This window comes from Narcine bancroftii, unplaced genomic scaffold, assembly GCF_036971445.1.
Source record: "Narcine bancroftii isolate sNarBan1 unplaced genomic scaffold, sNarBan1.hap1 Scaffold_130, whole genome shotgun sequence".
Taxonomy (NCBI): domain Eukaryota; kingdom Metazoa; phylum Chordata; class Chondrichthyes; order Torpediniformes; family Narcinidae; genus Narcine; species Narcine bancroftii.
The window spans coordinates 65,144-81,822 of NW_027211865.1; the positions used below are offsets into that span (position 1 = coordinate 65,144).

At 50.8% G+C, this 16,679-nt stretch overlaps 1 long non-coding RNA gene across 1 annotated transcript; it reads left to right on the forward strand.

The window, feature by feature from the left end:
- The first annotated feature begins 10,218 nt into the window (after positions 1–10,218).
- Positions 10,219–16,377, forward strand: LOC138750383 (uncharacterized). Its single transcript, XR_011349299.1, has 3 exons — positions 10,219–10,306; positions 13,692–13,884; positions 16,275–16,377. It is a non-coding gene; the product is annotated as an uncharacterized lncRNA (long non-coding RNA).
- Positions 16,378–16,679: the final 302 nt, after the last annotated feature.

A 16,679-nucleotide genomic window follows, 5' to 3' on the forward strand; every position in this document is an offset into this window, starting at 1 on the left:
TGCTTGGAGTCTGAGGACATGGTTGTGGTACTGACTGGGTGTTTGCCATCAGTATTTACTAAAAAGGACATGGTGGATATTTGGGCATGTTCATGGGTCCAGGTGTTTTGAGAGGAATTCTTGGGATTTTTTGAGGAGTCTGAGCCCTTCATCAGGAGTGCAGGATAACAGGCAAACACTTGAATAAAAAGATAGGGGAGAGGAAGAGACAAAAAGGTAACAGTTAAGGGGTAACAGGTGGACACAGGTGGGAGGGTAGAAGAGAAAAATTGGGGGAAAAAGGACAGGGAAGCATAGCTCTGATAGAATGAAGGCAAAGGGACATGAGAGGAAAGGAGACAGGTGGGGAAATAGAGACCAGAGGAGTGGTCTTACCAGAAATTTGGAGGTCGATATTGATGCTATTTGATTAGAGACTTCCAAGATGGAATTTGTGCTAGGCCTTGGTTTGGCAATGCGTGAGGCCTTGGACAACCATGTTGAGTGGGAATGGGATGTGGAATTAAAATGGTCTGCCCCTGGGAGATCCTTCTGTTGGAGCCATCGGAGTGAAGGTGACCAATGAAATGATTTTTCCAGTTTGCGTCCAATCGACCCAGCATAGAGGAGGCCACGTCAGGATCAACAGATCCAGTGGAGGACCCTACGGGTTCATCAGTGAAGTTTTGCTTCACAGTCAGGTTCCAAGGGAACAGTTGATGGGAAGAAATTAGCAAATCACTGATGGAGCAATCACAACAGAAAGGAAGGAGGTGTCTGATGGCAGGAGTGGTGGAAAATTTATGGTGTGGGAGGCAATGACCAGGAGAATTCTGTCCTTGTTATATTGAGGGGGGTGGGGGAGGAGGAGCAGGGTTGGGAATAGAGATGTGGGCAAGGGCATTAGGCCAGATATCCTGGACCAGATGGGCCATACAAGCACATATGTGAGCTGAATTCATCACCTCACAAAGATATGTCACTTGCTTAACTAGTCCACTGCCGAGCAGCATCCCATTCCAGGAGCTGCTCATGATGTTACTATTCTATGATGTTGTCTTGACCACAATGAAGAAGGTCGAATCCGCCCCTTGTTTCAATGTCTAGCAACATGCAGCTGTGACACCTCACACCTGAAGGATAAGCCAATTAACTGTTGGCCAGATTCCAGCTCAGGCCTGGCTGCTGTCTCCATCACCATGGCCAATAGTGAGAGAGCATCAGTTCAGGGGCTGTTAATCAGGTGACAGAAATTCATGGGTTTAAAGCAGATGAGTTTCTCTCCCCGCCCCACTCTCCTCTCTTTCCCCTTCCCCCGCTCCCCCCTGCCCCCGCTCCCCCCTGCCCCCGCTCCCCCCCTGCCCCCGCTCCCCCCTGCCCCCCCTGCCCCCGCTCCCCCCTGCCGCCGCTCCCCCCTGCCGCCGCTCCCCCCTGCCGCCGCTCCCCCCTGCCCCCGCTCCCCCTGCCCCCGCTCCCCCCTGCCCCCGCTCCCCCCTGCCCCCGCTCCCCCCTGCCCCCGCTCCCCCCTGCCCCCGCTCCCCCCTGCCCCCCTGCCCCCGCTCCCCCTCTGCCCCCGCTCCCCCCCTGCCCCCGCTCCCCCCGCCCCCGCTCCCCCCGCCCCCGCTCCCCCCCGCTCCCCCCGCCCCCGCTCCCCCCTCCCCCGCCCCCGCTCCCCCCTCCCCCGCTCCCCTCCCCGCTCCGCCCTGTGCTGAACTATTATTTGGCCCATTCCCACTGACCTGCAACCAGTCCATAGCCCACCATACCCTTCCCATCCACATACCCATCCAAATTCTTCAATATTAAGATTGACTCCTCATTCACCATCACCCAGCAGCTCATTCCACATTCCCTTTACTCTCTGAACAAATTTCTTCCAATTTTCCCTCTAAACTTTTCCCATTTCACTCTTATTCCAAATCTGCTGGTTTGTCTCTGAGTGGATAACGCTGACTTACATTTACTGTCTATCCACCTCATAATTTTAAATACCTCTGTCAAATCTCAGTCATTCTTCTACCCTCCAGGGAATAAAGTCCTAACCTGTTAAACCTTTCCTTGGAACTGATTTCCTGAAGTCAGAGCAACATCCTAGTGAATTTTCTCTTTCAATCTTATTGATATCTTCCCTGTCGTTAGGTGATCACAACTGCACATAAGACTCCAATTTTGGCCTCACCAATTTCTTGTGAGGCTTCACCGTAAACTCCACACTTTGAAACTCAGTACTTTGGTATATGAAGGCCAATATGACAAAAACTCTCTTTACAACTCTATCCACCTGTGACAGCACTTTCATGGAATGACACCTGTTTCCCAGTTCCCTCTGTTCTACCGCACTCCTCAGTGCCCAACCGTTCACCGTCTTTTCATGGTTTGTCCTTCAAAACACAACACCTCACAGTTGTTCATGTTAAATTCCATCTGCTGTTTATTCCAGCTGGTCCAGATCCATCTGCAAGCTTTGAAAACCTTCCTTGCTGTCCACCACGCTTCTGATCTGAGTATTGTCTGCAAACTTGCTGATCCAATCACCACATTGTTGTCCAGATTGTGCATCTATATGACAAGCTACGCTGGTCCCAGCACCGATCCCTGCAGTACAGATCCCTGCAGCACACCACTAGTTACAGGCTTCCCCCTTCCCACCCCCCTCCAAAAACAGTAAATATTGAACATATAAAATACAATAAAACAATATCTTTTACAAAAGGAATACGAACAAAAAAGACGTATCATCTACTTATTCACATTAAATCTGATCGTGTTTATCTTCTTATCATTTTAGGTGGTGGTGGTCCAAGGCCTGCTCTTTCTGTTATGTTCCATATATGCTTCCCAGGATTTTTCAAACATTGTAACTTTGTCTTTTAAATTGTATGTGGTTTTTTTTCCCAATGGGATATACTTAAACTTGGTTATATATTCCATTAATGTTTGTAGTCATACCTTTGTTACATATGTAAAGTGAAATCTTTTCTGGGGGGGGGCTGGGTGGGGAGGAGTTGCGGTCACTGCAAAATCAGCTGACGCTTGCGAGTGAATTCGCAAACCCAAATGGAGAGGGGAGATGTGGTTGTCCGACAAGGGATAAAGGACAACACAGGAGGGGAAGGGGAGATTGGGGCTAAAGAAGTTTTAAATAGGAGAATAAGGAAAATGTTTGATGTTTTAGGAATGTTGTCTTATAAAGGGTTTAAAATAAGAAAACAGAAATGGAAAAGGAGGAAAGGTAATGATGGAAAAACGGAAAGGGAAGATAAACAAAGTATAAAATGGCTACGTTGAACTATATGACTTTAAATAGTAATGGAATACATAACCAAATTAAAAGGAAGAAACTGCTAAATTTACTGAAAAAAGAAAAAATTGATATAGCATTTGTGCAAGAAACACACTTAATTGAATTGGAGCACAAGAAATTAAAGAGAGATTGGGTAGGACATGTAACAGCAGCATCGTATAATTCAAAAGCAAGAGGAGTGGCTATATTAATTAGTAAAAATGTGCCATTTAAAATAGAAGAGGAAATAATGGATCCAGCAGGGAGATATGTAATGATAAAATGTCAGATATATTCGGAGTTTTGGAATCTACTCAATGTATATTCACCTAACGAAGAAGATCAAAAGTTTATGCAAGATATCTTTTTGAAGGTAGCAAATACGCAAGGGAACATATTAATAGGAGGGGATTTCAACCTGAATTTGGATTCAAATATGGATAAAACTGGGAAAAAAATTAACAGAAAGAACAAAGTAACCAAATTTATAATTAAATCAATGGAAGAAATGAAACTTTTGGATATGTGGAGGAAACAACACCCAAAAGAAAAGGAATATTCATATTACTCGGCTAGACATGAAACATACTCAAGAATAGACCTATTTTTGTTATCAGCTAGTATGCAAGATAGAGTAAGAAAAACAGAATATAAAGCTAGAATACTATCGGACCATTCACCCTTAATATTGACAGTAAAGCTAGAGGACATCCCTCCAAGAATGTATAGATGGAGATTAAACCCCATGATACTTAAAAGGCAGGATTTTAGAGAATTTATGTAACCAAGATGAAGAAGGACTATAATCAGGAAACAGAGCAGTTGGAAAAGGAAATAGTAAATATAGAAAAAAAATTAGCAATGAAGGAAGATACAACTAAAAGAAGAGAATTGGCGGATAAAAAAATAAAATATGAAACACTACAAACATATAAGGTGGAGAAGAATATAATGAAGACAAAACAGAAATATTATGAACTGGGTGAAAAAACGCACAAAATCCTAGCATGGCAGCTTAAGACAGAACAAGCTAAGAAAATGGTATTGGCATCAAAGAAAAAAGACAAACAAATTACATATAATCCAAAAGAAATTAAGGAAAACTTTAGAGAATTCTATGAACAATTATACCGAACTGAAAACGAAGGGAAAGAAGGGAAAATAGATGAATTTCTGTCTAAAATTGAACTACCAAAACTAAAAATAGAGGAACAAAATAAATTAACAGAACCATTTGGAATAGTAGAAATACAAGAGATAATAAAAAAATTACCAAATAATAAGACACCAGGAGAGGATGGATTCCCAATAGAATTCTACAAAACATTTAAAGACTTATTAATTCCACCCCTCCTGGATGTAATCAACCAGATTGATGAAACACAAAGCTTACCAGATTCATGTAAAACAGCAATAATTACAGTAATACTAAAGCAAGGGAAAGATCCACTCTCACCAGCGTCATATAGACCAATATCTTTACTAAACACAGATTATAAGATAATAGCTAAACTATTAGCAAACAGATTAGCAGAGCATGTACCGAAAATGGTAAATTTAGACCAAACTGGATTTATCAAAAAAAGACGCACAACAGACAATATTTGTAAATTTATTAACTTAATTCATGCAGTAGAAGGAAATAAAGCACCTACAGTAGCAGTTGCTTTAGACGCAGAGAAAGCCTTTGACAGAGTAGAATGGAATTATTTGTTCAAAGTATTGCAAAAATTCAATTTACCGGAGAAGTATATTAATTGGATTAAAGCATTATATAAGGGACCGTTAGCGAAAGTGACAGTAAATGGACATGTATCAAAGCAATTTAACTTAAGCAGGTCAACGCGGCAGGGATGCCCACTATCACCTTTATTGTTTGCGTTAGCTATAGAACCACTAGCAGAATTGATAAGAATAGATAATAATATAAAAGGAATAAAAATAAAAGACAAGGAATATAAAATCAGTCTATTTGCGGATGATGTTATAGTGTACTTAACAGAACCAGAACTATCAATAAAAGAATTATATAAGAAATTGAAGGAATATGGAGAAGTGTCGGGTTACAAGATAAACGTAAATAAAAGTGAAGCAATGGCTATGAATAATGCGGATTTCTCAAAATTTAAGAAGGAATCTCCATTTAGATGGCAAATGCAGGCAATAAGATACCTAGGTGTACAAATAAACAAAAATCTCGGCCAACTATATAAACTCAATTATTATCCACTAATGAAAAAATTACAGGACGATTTAGAGCATTGGAAAGATTTGCCACTAACACTAATAGGAAGGATAAACTGTATTAAAATGAACATTTTTCCAAGGATATTATACTTATTCCAGGCATTGCCAATACAACTGACAGAAAAATTCTTCAAGGAGTTGAAGAAAATAATAAGGAAATTTTTATGGAGAGGGGGGAAACCGAGGATAGCACTAGATAAATTAACAGAATGGTATAAAGAAGGAGGCTTACAACTGCCAAACTTTAAAAATTATTATAGAGCCGCACAATTAAGATACCTATCAGATTTTTATCAAGCAAGGGAAAAACCAGACTGGATGAGATTAGAATTAGATAAAATAGGGGAAAAGATACCTGAACACATATTATATAAATGGGATGAAAAATTGGTACAACATAGAAGTTCTCCAGTATTACATCATCTCCTCAATATTTGGAAGAAGATTCATGTAGAAAGAAATAAAACAAATTATCAATTACCAAAACTAACATTGACGCAAAACAAGTTACTCCCTTTTACAATAGATAACCTTTCCTTTAGAGAATGGGGGAAAAAAAGGGATTAAAAGAATAGAAAATTGTTTTTCAGGAAATAGATTCTTATCCTTTGAACAAATGAAAGATAAGTACAATATAACTCAAGATACAGCGCTGGCATATTACCAATTGAGATCCTACTTGAAGGATAAATTAGGAAGCAGTTTGAGTTTGCCAGAGGCAAGTAACCTTGAATATGTGATTACAGATACAATGATAATCAAAAGATTTATAACAAATATGTATATTAAACTGCAAGAAAAGGAGAATGAGGAAACAAATGGTAAAACTAAACAAAAATGGGAACAAGATTTAAATATAAAGATAAAAAAAGGAAACATGGGAGAAATTATGTTCTGGAACGATGAGAAATACAATAAATACGAGGCTACGTATGATACAATATAACTGGATACACAGACTCTACATTACACCTCAAAAGTTAAATAAATGGGACCCAACAGTATCTGATAGATGTTTTCGATGTAAAAAAGAAACGGGAACAACAATTCATGCAATCTGGACATGTGAGAAAGTAGAAAAATTTTGGGAAGATCTCAATCAGATATTAAATAAAATAACAGAAAACAATATACCAAAGAATCCAGAGATCTCTCTCCTAAGTAACATAAAAAACAAAGAATTTGGAATTGATTTGGAGGATGCACAAAAAAGATTTGTTAAGATAGCTCTAGCCGTAGCAATAAAATGTATTATGTCAACCTGGAAATTGGAAGATAATTTGAAAATATAACAATGGTATATAGAAATGAATAAATGTATTCCATTAGGAAAAATAACATATAGTTTAAGAAATAATATTGAAATATTCGAACAAATATGGGAGCCTTACATTAAATACAATAGCGAAAACCTACCGGGGACAATCATTACCTAAGTTGATGGAAGGAGAAGGAAAGAAAAGAATGGACTCAGTAGAATTTCTGGTGTATTTTTGTTGAGTGACAACATTGTCTGACTGGTTTAATGTATCCTAGATTGTATACCTTAAATGGATGGGAGGTGGGGGATGGGGGGGGGGTGTGGATTGGGAGGAGGGAGGTGGGGGGGGAGAAAATGTCACTGTATATGTGTGAAAAGGAAAAAGTGTGTAACATGGCTAATGTGGTTTATGGTGTGAAAAATAAAAAATTAAAAAAAAAATGTTTGTAGTCATATCGTCCAAAGTGGCCATCTTATATCTTTATTTTCACTCTTTCCCGCCTCTTCACCACCTCCATCCCTTTTTTCCATTACTGTTTTTTAAGCTTTCCTTTTTAAACTCAGTATATGACAACACACTTAAGACATGAAATACCCCAACAATCCCCACAAGCAATAACCCTTTAACCCCAAATGAACCTCCCCTCCTTGGATTGCCCCTTGTCCCTTGACAGGAACCACAACTCCCCTTTCCATTCAGTTTGCAAACTTACTCGCAAGCATCAACCGATTTCACAGTGACCATTATTCTTCCCCCCCCAACCCCCCAGAGAACACTATTTTCCTATACATATAACAAAGTTCTCTCTCTCTCTCTCTTTTTTTCCCTTCTTCTCCTTCTGTTAGCCATCTTTAAATCTTTATGGATACATTATCTTTACTTTATATTTTTGTATATTTTCTTGCCAGACTTCTTTCTTGTCACTCTTCTCCTGTCCTGCAAATGTTCAGCAAATTCTTGGGCTTTCTTTGGGTCCAAGAACATTCTATTCTGTTCCCCTGAAATAAATAGTTTGAGTACTGCTGGATGTCTTAATATTAAGTTATAACCTTTCTTCCATAAGATTGTTTTCGCCGTGTTGAATTCCTTCCTCTTCTTTAAAAGTTCAAAGCTTATGACCGGGAAAAAATTTTTTTGTCCCTTGTATTCCAACGGCTTATTGTGTTCTCTTGCCTGCTCCAGTATGTTATCTCGTCTATCTTAGAAATGTTACCAATATGGATCTCGGTTTTAGATGTGGTGGCAGTTCCATGTGCCCTTTCGATTTCTATTTCTTCATGTGAATCTGTCATTCCCAGCATCTTTGGGATCCATCCTTTTATAAATTCCTTCATACCTGACCCTTCTTTGCCTTCTTTCAGGCCCACAATTTTTATGTTGTTCATGTTGTTTCGCCTACTGTTTCCAATACGTCAATTTTTTGCGTCTCTCAGCTGAGTCCCCCTCCCACTGGCATTCACCTTTTCTTTGACTTGCGCTTTGTGCAACTCTTCGCGCAAGTGCAGTTGAACACCTCTTCTTGGCTCTGAGAGCCATTTTTGAAGTCCACCGGTTGGGAGGACACCACTCCTCTGGGAACATCAGAGATCGGCCGCTCTTCTCCACGGTGGCTCTCTGCTCCAATGTGCAGATAAGGCCTTCTTCTTTCTTCTCCAGTGATTTTCCTTCTTCCCTTTTCTCTTTTATTATTACGATTTCTCTTTTGGGTGTGTGAGGGATACTGGAATGTTAGGAGTCCAGAGATACTGGAAGCAAGTGCCAATTAAGAATAAAGTATTATGGGTTAACTTAAGGTGAAGGGATACTGGAATGTGAGGAGTCAAGCAAGTGCTCATTAGAGATGAAGTATTATGGGTTAAATCAGGGTGAAGGGATGCTGGAATGAGAGGAAGGGTTGTAAAAGTGTAATAAACTAAGGATCTTCAAAACAGGATAACAAGTAGATAGCTTTAGCAAGTCTTAGGGATTGATTAATGAGTGAAGAACAAAGACATGATACTTCTCTGGCTAACAAGTTTGCAAGAAGACACAAACTGATAAGAAGTTAGAATCCACGTGGGCAGAATTACCTAATGCTAAACCAATCCAGGAGGCAGAAGAATGTTGGGGGGAAGGTATCTCTGTACTGAAATGAAATGTATAAAAGTTGGGTCAGCCCCAGTATCTGTGTGTATTCCCAGGGTAAGGGGAAGCACCCAACTTTGCATTGTTGTATAATAAATGTTCTTTGTTCTCAATTTTTGTCTCGAACAATTTCTGTGAAGGTACTTCTGTTTCTCACAGGTGCCATCTTCTGTCCCTTCTCTGAAACTTTCTCTTTCTCTTCCTGTATTTTATGTTTATTGAGCTCTGATTTTTCAAACTTTTTTTTCTTTTCCCTGGAGAGGGCTGGTTCCACTCGACCAGCCACGACTCCATCACGTGACTCCCTCACCTCACCCTCGTACTTGAGAATGGTGTGAACTCTACCCTAGAAACAACCACAGCAAAGAGACCATTCAGCCCTTCTCATCCCTGGTGAAATATCATTCTGCCAGTCTCATCGACCTGCACCCAGTCCCTAACCCTCCTGACTTCCCACATCCATGGATCTCTGCAATTGATTCTTAAAACGTAAGAGTTTGAATGTTAAATGGCAGACCATTGAGGAGTGTCGTCGAACAAAGGGATGGAGGAACTGTGGTACAGAACTGCACAAAAGTGGAGTCCCATGTAGAGATAGGGGGTGAAGAAAGCTTCTGGTATTTTGGCTTTCAGAAATGAGAGGATTGAGTGCAGGAGGTGGGAGGACACGAGGAAGTTGGACAAGGCCTGGGTGAGGCCAACTTGGGAACATTGTGTGCCGTTTGGGTGGCCGGAGGAGAGGAAGGATAGGAATGAGACAGCGCGTCGAGGAGAGGGACAAGAAGGTGGTCTGGCTTTCGGGGTTTGAGTTCCAGGGGAAGGTTGGACAGGCTGGGACTTTATTCCCTGGAGCGTAGAAGATTGAGGAAGATTTGAAAATTGTGAGGGGGGACGGATCGTGTCCATGGGGACAGGCTGTTTCCAAGGAGAGTGGGAGAGATTCAAAGAGGAGGACATGGATTGAGATTGAAGGGGGATTTTCTTCCCTCAGAGGGGGGTGGGAGCGTGGAATGAGCTTTGGGCCAAGGTGGTGGAGGTGGGATGGACTGGACTCTTGGGGGGGAATGTGGGGCAGGTCCTGGTGTGGAAATGTGCAGCCTGAAGGGGAGATGGACTGGAGGCCCGAGGCAGCTCTCGGCCCCTTCCCCAGTGGGACTGGGCTGGCGAAGAGATCCCGTGGAGGGGTGGCTTAAGCTCTCGCGAGAGCGACCCCTGGGGGCCGCCATGTTGTTGATCTTTCCCGCCTTCGGAGCAGTTGGTCGCGAGCGGGAGAGGTTCGTGTCGGTGCTTCACGGGCGGGAATCGGGGCATTTTGGGAGCGAGACCAGGGAGGAGGGAGTTTCCACGGGTCGCCCTTTGGGTCCGGGGCGGCCGGAGCTCGGAGGGGAACGGGCGGGGAGATGGTTGTGAGGTGGGGCCGGGGAACCGTGAGGGAGTTTGGGTCGGGGTGACATTAGGGTGTGTGGTAGTCGGGGCCCGAGAGGATGAGGGGGGGGGTCGGGGCCCGCGAGGTTGAGGGGGGGGGTCGGGGCCCGCGAGGCTGAGGGGGGGTCGGGGCCCGCGAGGTTGAGGGGGGGGGTCGGGGCCCGCGAGGTTGAGGGGGGGTCGGGGCCCGCGAGGTTGAGGGGGGGGTCGGGGCCCGCGAGGCTGAGGGGGGGTCGGGGCCCGCGAGGTTGAGGGGGGGTCGGGGCCCGCGAGGTTGAGGGGGGGTCGGGGCCCGCGAGGTTGAGGGGGGGGTCGGGGCCCGCGAGGCTGAGGGGGGGTCGGGGCCCGCGAGGTTGAGGGGGGGGTCGGGGCCCGCGAGGTTGAGGGGGGGGTCGGGGCCCGCGAGGCTGAGGGGGGGGTCGGGGCCCGCGAGGCTGAGGGGGGGTCGGGGCCCGCGAGGCTGAGGGGGGGGGTCGGGGCCCGCGAGGCTGAGGGGGGGGTCGGGGCCCGCGAGGCTGAGGGGGGGTCGGGGCCCGCGAGGCTGAGGGGGGGTCGGGGCCCGCGAGGCTGAGGGGGGGTCGGGGCCCGCGAGGCTGAGGGGGGGGTCGGGGACCCGCGAGGCTGAGGGGGGGTCGGGGCCCGCGAGGCTGAGGGGGGGTCGGGGCCCGCGAGGTTGAGGGGGGGTCGGGACCCGCGAGGCTGAGGGGGGGTCGGGGCCCGCGAGGCTGAGGGGGGGTCGGGGCCCGAGAGGTTGGGGGGGGTCGGGGCCCGAGAGGCTGAGGGGGGGTCGGGGCCCGCGAGGCTGAGGGGGGGGGGTCGGGGCCCGCGAGGCTGAGGGGGGGTCGGGGCCCGCGAGGCTGAGGGGGGGGGTCGGGGCCCGCGAGGCTGAGGGGGGGGTCGGGGCCCGCGAGGTTGAGGGGGGGGTCGGGGCCCGCGAGGTTGAGGGGGGGTCGGGGCCCGCGAGGTTGAGGGGGGGGTCGGGGCCCGCGAGGCTGAGGGGGGGTCGGGGCCCGCGAGGCTGAGGGGGGGTCGGGGCCCGCGAGGTTGAGGGGGGGTCGGGGCCCGCGAGGCTGAGGGGGGGTCGGGGCCCGCGAGGTTGAGGGGGGGGTCGGGGCCCGCGAGGTTGAGGGGGGGTCGGGGCCCGCGAGGTTGAGGGGGGGTCGGGGCCCGCGAGGCTGAGGGGGGGTCGGGGCCCGCGAGGCTGAGGGGGGGCGGGGACCCGCGAGGCTGAGGGGGGGGTCGGGGCCCGCGAGGCTGAGGGGGGGTCGGGGCCCGCGAGGCTGAGGGGGGGTCGGGGCCCGCGAGGCTGAGGGGGGGTCGGGGCCCGAGAGGTTGAGGGGGGACGGGGCCCGCGAGGTTGAGGGGGGGTCGGGGCCCGCGAGGTTGAGGGGGGGTCGGGGCCCGCGAGGTTGAGGGGGGGTCGGGGCCCGCGAGGTTGAGGGGGGGTCGGGGCCCGCGAGGCTGAGGGGGGGCGGGGACCCGCGTGGCTGAGGGGGGGGGTCGGGGCCCGCGAGGCTGAGGGGGGGTCGGGGACCCGCGAGGCTGAGGGGGGGGTCGGGGCCCGCGAGGCTGAGGGGGGGGGGTCGGGGACCCGCGAGGCTGAGGGGGGGTCGGGGCCCGCGAGGTTGAGGGGGGGTCGGGGCCCGCGAGGTTGAGGGGGGGTCGGGACCCGCGAGGCTGAGGGGGGGTCGGGGCCCGCGAGGCTGAGGGGGGGGTCGGGGCCCGAGAGGCTGAGGGGGGGTCGGGGCCCGAGAGGCTGAGGGGGGGTCGGGGCCCGAGAGGCTGAGGGGGGGTCGGGGCCCGCGAGGCTGAGGGGGGGGTCGGGGCCCGAGAGGCTGAGGGGGGGTCGGGGCCCGCGAGGCTGAGGGGGGGTCGGGGCCCGCGAGGCTGAGGGGGGGGGGTCGGGGCCCGCGAGGCTGAGGGGGGGGTCGGGGCCCGCGAGGTTGAGGGGGGGGTCGGGGCCCGCGAGGCTGAGGGGGGGTCGGGGCCCGCGAGGTTGAGGGGGGGTCGGGGCCCGCGAGGTTGAGGGGGGGGTCGGGGCCCGCGAGGTTGAGGGGGGGTCGGGGCCCGCGAGGTTGAGGGGGGGGTCGGGGCCCGCGAGGTTGAGGGGGGGTCGGGGCCCGCGAGGTTGAGGGGGGGTCGGGGCCCGCGAGGCTGAGGGGGGGTCGGGGCCCGCGAGGTTGAGGGGGGGTCGGGGCCCGCGAGGCTGAGGGGGGGTCGGGGCCCGCGAGGCTGAGGGGGGGGGTCGGGGCCCGCGAGGCTGAGGGGGGGTCGGGGCCCGCGAGGCTGAGGGGGGGGGTCGGGGCCCGCGAGGCTGAGGGGGGGGGTCGGGGCCCGCGAGGCTGAGGGGGGGGGGTCGGGGCCCGCGAGGCTGAGGGGGGGGGTCGGGGCCCGCGAGGCTGAGGGGGGGGTCGGGGCCCGCGAGGCTGAGGGGGGGGGTCGGGGCCCGCGAGGCTGAGCGGGGGGGTCGGGGCCCGCGAGGCTGAGGGGGGGGGTCGGGGCCCGCGAGGCTGAGTGGGGGGTCGGGGCCCGCGAGGCTGAGGGGGGTTCGGGGCCCGCGAGGCTGAGGGGGGTTCGGGGCCCGCGAGGCTGAGGGGGGGGTCGGGGCCCGCGAGGCTGAGGGGGGGGTCGGGGCCCGCGAGGCTTAGGGGGGGGGTCGGGGCCCGCGAGGCTGAAGGGGGGGTCGGGGCCCGCGAGGCTGAGGGGGGGTCGGGGCCCGCGAGGCTGAGGGGGGGTCGGGGCCCGCGAGGCTGAGGGGGGTTCGGGGCCCGCGAGGCTGAGGGGGGGTCGGGGCCCGCGAGGCTGAGGGGGGTTCGGGGCCCGCGAGGCTGAGGGGGGGTCGGGGCCCGCGAGGCTGAGGAGGGGTCGGGGCCCGCGAGGCTGAGGGGGGGGGTCGGGGCCAGCGAGGCTGAGGGGGGGGGTCGGGGCCCGCGAGGCGGAGGGGGGGGGTCGGGGCCCGCGAGGCGGAGGGGGGGGTCGGGGCCCGCGAGGCGGAGGGGGGGGTCGGGGCCCGCGAGGCGGAGGGGGGGGGTCGGGGCCCGCGAGGCGGAGGGGGGGGGTCGGGGCCCGCGAGGCTGAGGGGGGGGGTCGGGGCCCGCGAGGCTGAGGGGGGGGGTCGGGGCCCGCGAGGCTGAGGGGGGGGGTCGGGGCCCGCGAGGCTGAGGGGGGGTCGGGGCCCGCGAGGCTGAGGGGGGGTCGGGGACCCGCGAGGCTGAGGGGGGTGTCGGGAACCCAGAACGGTGAGGGGGTCGGGGAACCTTGGATGGGAATGAGCGGGAAGTTTGTGATGGATGTGAGGGGGCTGGGGATGGGGACCTGCATGTGGAATGGGTGGTCGGGGCCAATAATAGAAAGGTTCCACTTTTCCACAGGACTCTCTGTTCCTCAAGTAGATGCGGCAGTGATGTTCCCCCCACCCCATCCAGCGCCAGGATTCCAGGCGTGGGGGTCGATGAGGGATCAGGGATGCTATGAGGGCGGTCGACAGTCTGACCCGTTTGGTGACCCCTGACCTCAACCATCATGTTACTAAAAGGAATGGATGAAGGTCTGGCAGAGGATGAGGTTTGTCTTCATTTTGGTGAGGCATTTGATAGGCTCCACAGACTTAGTCATAAGGCTTGGGATCTATGGATGTGTGGATTCAGAAATGGCTTAACTGCAGAAAGCATTTGGATATGGGCATGGATGGGAGGGGTATGAAGGGATATGAAATGGGTGCTTGTCAGTGGGATGAGAAAATCAGTTCACCACAGACTGGAAGGTTTCTGTGCTGGAATGAGACGTCATTAACAATGACACCGACAGCCCAATCCTCTTTCTGCCAGTTCCGCTGCAGACATTAGAAGACGGTCCTGTTTAAAATAATCCGAATAACCCTGGGCGCGGACCCACCGAAGCCACAGTTTAGTTCCTGCACCTCAGATGGTGAAATCTACAGATTTTTCTTTAAAATATTGTTTACATTGTAAAACAATTTGAAAAGTGCATTAACTTTAGTTAATACCCACACTCCTGTTCGGCTCCGAATCATGGGTCCTCTACCGGCATCACCTACGGCTCCTAGAACGCTTCCACCAGCGTTGTCTCCGCTCCATCCTCAACATCCATTGGAGCGCTTTCATCCCTAACGTCAAAGTACTCGAGATGGCAGAGGTCGACAGCATCGAGTCCACGCTGCTGAAGATCCAGCTGCGCTGGATGGGTCACGTCTCCAGAATGGAGGACCATCGCCTTCCCAAGATCGTGTTATATGGCGAACTCTCCACTGGCCACCGTGACAGAGGTGCACCAAAGAAAAGGTACAAGGACTGCCTAAAGAAATCTCTTGGTGCCTGCCACATTGACCACCGCCAGTGGGCTGATAACGCCTCAAACCGTGCATCTTGGCGCCTCACAGTTTGGCGTGAAGCAACCTCCTTTGAAGAAGACCGCAGAGCCCACCTCACTGACAAAAGGCAAAGGAGGAAAAACCCAACACCCAACCCCAACCAACCAATTTTCCCCTGCAACCGCTGCAACCGTGTCTGCCTGTCCCGCATCGGACTTGTCAGCAACAAACGAGCCTGCAGCTGACGTGGACTTTTTACCCCCTCCATAAATCTTCGTCCGCGAAGCCAAGCCAAAGAAGAATGTTCAATTCAAAAAGAAAAAATAATGAAAAAATCTTAATTCAAAGCCCGAGCGCTAAGCAAGGTTCAAAAAAAAACCCACAGGAATAAAGTGCCAACATCCTGCAGATGGATTTATCAGTGGCTAAGGACCAGATTTATTCTCGTCTCTCGCCGTGCACACACGAAGATGAGAGCAGTGTTTGAGATGCTCCAGCCTCCGTGTTACAACGTATACCCAGCCAGAAAGAATTCCGATCCATATCCCCACGTTTTTATTCCTGGGGCTGACGGCAGGGTTCAGCCTGAAATAGCAGAGGATGAGAATCCAGGCAAAAGGACAGAAGCCCAGACCAAAGCAAAAATTGCAGCAGAAGGATTTAGTTCCACCGGTAGAGAGAGAGGGAGAGTGGAAGGACACTTTCAGAATGCCCATAGGATTTAACCTGTTTAAAAGCAGGTGGCACAAATCTGTGCAGAGGGGCACAATTTAAAGGCGATTGCAGATGTTTGATTGGGAAGCTGCAGGAATTCAACCCATCAGAATGAAGTAAATGCAATATCCATAGAGAGAAACCTTGGGCTTTTCTCTGGAGTGATGCAGGAAGCTCATGGACTGAATGGATTTGTGGCAGAGCTTGGTGGAGGAGCAGGCAGTGCTGAGGAAACAGAAGGCTGCTGAAGGACTTGTAAAAAGAGAACGTGCAGAAGGCTGCGGGTGCCTGGAGCACATGGCCGGGGAGGATTGTGGAGTCTGGAATAATAGGGACATTTAACATTTAGACAGGCACATCGATGCAACAAAAATAGTGGGTTATGGATTTGAGGGGTGAAAGGTTCAGTTTGTAGTAGGTTTGAGCAGGTGTCTTGTGACAGCAATACACCTGAGCAAAAAGCTCTGCAAAAGTATGGACATCGCCCAGGACATCTCAGGTAAAAAGCCTCCACCATTGAGAACATTTGCTGGGAATGATGCTGTCAGAGAGCATCAGGAATCAAGGATCCACGTCACCCGCTCTGTTCTCACTGCTCCCATCAGGAAAGAGGTATAGCCAGGTTCAGGAATAGCCCTTCATCACGAGACTCAACACACATTCAGGGACTTTTCCTTTTGCACTTTGAATTTTTTCTCTCTCAATTCCAGTTTGTTTTCATATCCAAATTTTCAGAGATTACAAGTAGATGAGCCCAGTTGGGGAAACTTGGTTTTGGTCTATGTAATGGTTACTTTTATCCCCTTTTATTGTTCATTTATATTAGTGTCTGGGCCACTATGTGGTCCAGGTACAGCTGACAGACCTTTACTAAAGGGTCACGTTTATGTGATTTTTTTTTTTTCCGTAGGTAACAGCAGTGCATTTCCACAGCCCAGCGGACATCCAATTGATCGTGATACATATTTTCGCGAAGGCCAGTGCTATTTTTATAAATGAGATTAGATATTTGGTCAAGTTGTCGCTTGTTTCCATGAAGATATTGCTCCAGGTCTCACGCGGAGGCCACTCCTGTGATCGTGGTTAATTTTTCTGCGCTTTCTTGCCAAAATGGCCTCACTTTCACTCACGACCACGTAGAAAAGTTTAATGAAGCTCATCATCCCATTGGCCTTCATAACTATCCTATCAACCTGAGCGGCAACCTTGAGGGATATTTGGATTTGAACCCCAAAGTCCCTCTCTTTATCCTCACTCATGTAACCGACTGGTAACCTTGTACCCAGCCTTCTGGTTTGTCCTTCCAAAATGCATC